The following is a 4,640-nucleotide window of genomic DNA, read 5'->3' as shown; positions in this document are numbered from 1 at the left end:
CGGCATGGCTGGCCACCCAAGCTATGTGCACATTGAATCAGACCCATTGCCCCACTGCCTCAGCCCTGGCCCTGCATATTCTGCGTCAGGTTCTGCTGCCCCAGTCCTACCCCCAGCCACATGAATGCTGGTGGAATCCTGCACACTAGGCCATATCAGGCCACATCATCTGGCCTGTAGGACTTGGAAACTTGATGGTGGGGAAACGGTGGCAGTCTTAATTGCAATGACTTCCCTTCATCAAATTTATGGACCCTTGGAGAGCTCTATAGGTTGGATCACATGGCTCCATGGGCTGGGGATTGAGCACTCTTAGGCTAAAGCATATTTTTCAGGAAAGCATTCAGACTTGATTTGAAAACACTGAGTAATGGAGAAATCATGACTTTGCTCCATACTTTGTTACAGTGGTTAATCCTCATCACTATGAGGAAAGTGCCTTATTTCTATGTTAAATTTGTTTGGATTCACATTCTAGTGACACTTTCTCAGCTAAACTAAAGGGACATTTAGTGCCCAGTTGTCCATGAAGACACTTGTCTAGTGTAGTCAAATCACTTCTTTGTCTTTTTGATAGTCCAAACTATTGATTTGCAGCCAGGGTTATGGCACCCTGGTATGCCTTGAGATCCTATCAAGGATGCTATGTGTTGCCATGAAACATTAGCACTGTTTTGTATGCAAGCATGATTCACAGTATAAACTCAGAAATTTCAAATAGGAATCCATAGCGTTAAAAACATCCTGACTTGTTGTGATCTTTCTGAGTTCTCTGCAACAGAAAAATTGCTCTATTACTTTTTCATAGTTAAAAAAAGAGTGAAACCTAAGAGCTGGCACTTTCTATGGCTTTGCTTGAGTCTGAAAAGGTTGAGAACCACTGGTATAAATAGATTGAGCTCTTTAAGTCTTTTGCTGCAAGGTAATTTTTCCTACTCCTCTCTCTCTCTCTCTGTCTCTTCCCCCAACCCCGCCCCCCCACCTTGCCAGGTAATTTTTGCAGATTTTTTACATATTTTGCAAATTTTAAGTGTACTAAGAAACATGGTTACTAAACATGTAAAAAGTGTTTCAGGAGAGGCCTCAACAATGCCACATGTGGGGGAAAAATCACCCCTCTACTTCTACTCCATGTTCATACAACCAAAGACCATGTTAGAGCTATTTACCTCAGCATTACATTGGCAAATCTGTCTCTGTCTACATGTTGAACATGATTATGGTAAACAGGAATGTCTTTATTTGAAGCAGCAAAGGGAAGTGAGGAAGCCCACAAACTCTAATTAGTCCATTGCTATTATTGCACAGGAAACCTTGAAATATATTTATTTTCTGAAACTATGCTAATCTGGCAAGATGACAGGCAATCAGATACCCACGTCACATTCCCAACTCAAGGAAATAAAGATGTTCCATGTGTACAGAATTACCAGAATTTTACAGGCAGGAATGTTCCACTTAGATTTAATTTGCTTCCATTTGAAGCTTGATATTGATGTCCTTGAAGGTATTTTTCTCTTGAAGAAAAGAAATCTTCCATCTGTGTCTGTAGTGAATAGCAAGAAAATCAGAAAGTTCTATCTAACTTCATCTTGAGTTTCTTAAAGACCTTTGTCAAAATTGGATGCAACATCAGCTAAAAAGCTGGGCCAGATTTTCAGCTGATGTAAATCAGTGAAGCTCTGACACACAAACTGGCCTGGTTCCAGTGCTGAGCTGAGTATTCCAGCCCATATATTTAAATGAGATATTTGATTAATATTTCTTCTCTTGTCTTAGCTGCCTATTTAAATGCCTTGATATACTTTTCTAAGAGGAATGAGATTTAATCCAAAATGATTCCTGTTCCAGAAACAAACTGACCTGAAATTGCATTGGTGAACTCTTTGGCAGTAACCCTTCAGCACAATTGCCAAGTGAATTGTTACTTAGTGTAACTATAAACCACAGTGACCTGTGATTCTACAGTATAGCACTGTGCCGGAAATGTGCTCATTGTTTAACGTTACATTTGATTGATAGGCCCACCCAGCTTGTTTGACCAGATTCACAGTCACCTGACTCAGTTCATCTTTGATTCAAGCTGTAAAAACTGTCCTATGTATATAACTCTGTATGGTACCTTGAACCACATAGACAGTAGTACTCCACTAAAGAGAGAGAGAGAGGTGTTTTGGCCTTCAGAAAATGGTCTTCACTTTAATCATATAAAATATCTACTGCAAAGCATTATGGTTAGAAAAATAAAATTTTAAATGTCCCTATTGTAGCCATTTCCCAATATAGATTCCATGTGCACTGCCTTTGTGTATGTGACTTAGTTGCTATGGCATACTGCATACACATGGCCTGTCAGAAAATTTATTATAATAGGAAATTACAAAGGATTTTTGTTAGTTTTATTTTGTTGAAGTATGAAACTAACAGTACAGGGATGTATTTACTTTTTGTTCATTACATATTTTTTAATAGATTTGGAAGCCCAAGTGCTTTTAGACCAAAACCATTAAAAATGTACAGTATTTTCTTCAGCTGTTTGCATTGACCTAAAACCTCTGTGTAATGAATGAAAAGATTTGGCAGGCATCTTCTTCTCTTAAATGTGCTCATTCTGTTCTGAACCCACACAACTTCTAAAGCTCACATTTGGGGTCCAAAGGAGGTAAAATAAACAGAAAATACAAGTTACTGTCGTCTTGGTTTTCTCCTTGATCAATAAATATGTAGGCTTTCATAAACCACTGGAGTCTGCTGCACACCAGGTAAGAGTTAAATAAAATTAGGTTTTATTTGCCTAACTTGTTTGGAGGGAGGTAGGAAGAACATTTACATGAAATATTTCTGTATTTAATTTACCAAATAAATTTGGGCCCACCAAAGAAGGAACATTTAGTTAAGGCTACTACTGTCTGATTCAGGGGTTGTCAACTGGGGGTATGCGTGCCCCTGGGGTACTTGGGAAGGCCCTAGGGAGTACACATGGGCGGGCAGGGACAAAAAGCTGCCATCCATCACCCTGTGCTGTCACCTCCCAGGAGCAGGGTGGCAAGGGCAATGGCAGCGGTGCCCCTCTGAGGGCCACACTGGCACTGGCTGGCCAGACGTGGGTCAGGAGGGAGCTTGCATGCAGCCGCCACCACCCACCACCCTGCGCTACTGCCACTCTGCAACCAGCTACATACCACCCCCTCCCCCCCTGCTGCTCTGCTTCTGGCTGCTGGGGGTACACTTATTAAAAAAAGGTTGGTCTAATTTGTAAGGCTTCAGAATAATAGATGCTATCCTGTCCTAGTCTGATATTCTGCAAGTGAACCTTTGGTGATGCAGACAGGGGTATTCGGCAAAGGAGAGGGTGGGTTTTGTAGTCAGAATTCAAAGATATAATCAGGAGCAGAGCTCTCAATTTTTTGACATTATTGTTTTCATTCAGTTGCCTGTTGTAAATCTCATGGAGATCTGAACAAGCATATTAACAGATTAGAGCTGAAGTGTACTGGAAAGATCCCACTCAGCTTGAATGCAAATGGATCGGGCCCTTGATGTCTGTGGAAGTAGTAGAATAAAAATGCCAAATATTATTCCTTTTGTTCTTATTGCAGAACACTGGCAGTGAAGTTCTTTGAAAATGTGTGGTCATTCAGTTGAACAGCTAGAATGAGGATAGTTTGAAAGCTGAATTCCAAAGCTCAATGGAAGATTTGAATACTTATTTCTCATGGATGCTGATGTTTGTAGAGCCTCCAAATACCTTGCTTGAAAATTGCCTAAATATGGTAGCTGCCACCTTGGCTGACCAACTGGGCATTAAGCTGGGCACTTCTAGAGTTAAAAGCATGGGCTAAAGAGCCACAACTCTATAGCTGGGGGCTGTAACAGACTTGTATTCTCTGTAGATTGGCCATGGAGAAGGACATGTAATGCATACTCAGCACTGGGTTACATAAACACATGATTTTGGATATTGTATATTGCTTTTGCTTGTGTAAAGAATGTCCTCCCGCAGAGCCTCCATCCTATCATCTGCTAAAGAAAACAAAGACAAATAATTGAAATGTTGCTCCTTTTAATACAGGATCCACAGGTGCTGAAGGGAATTAGTTGAGATTGGAGGTGGGTTAGATTTTCAATAATAAGCTTGCATTTTGTAGGCTGCTATTATAGTTCAGCAACTTACACTACTTATAAAAACTTTACTTTTCCACAATGTTAATGCAGACCAGGTGATTTCTATGGATGCTCATTTGTTAACTAGCCCTTGATCAAACTGTGCCAGTATTGTGTTAGGCATAAAAAAGGTAGCTACAAAGCTCTTTTAAAAGAAAAGAAGATGAAAGTAATTATCTATGTGAATATTTTTAGTTATTTGTAAAGAGATTTTACCCTCTGGTATATTTGCAAACTGTTCATTCTTTGTTCATGGTGTGATTGGTCACCTGAGTCATGTGGGCCTATTCCTCTTCCTACATTGGGTGACTGAAACTTATAAAGGGGAATAACAAGTAAGTGGCAAATAATGAAAAATTAATGAGTGCTTTTGTTTGTGTGTGATTATACTTGTAGAAATATTTGTATGTGTACTAGAATTACTTTCTCACATATTTGATGAGGAAAAAGCAATCCATAAACATATCTGTGAACTG

The sequence above is a fragment of the Gavialis gangeticus genome, unplaced genomic scaffold, assembly GCF_001723915.1.
Source record: "Gavialis gangeticus isolate Ggan-Ray unplaced genomic scaffold, GavGan_comp1, whole genome shotgun sequence".
NCBI lineage: Eukaryota > Metazoa > Chordata > Crocodylia > Gavialidae > Gavialis > Gavialis gangeticus.
The sequence above is the reverse complement of the archived record's forward strand: the minus strand, read 5'-3'. Positions refer to the sequence as shown.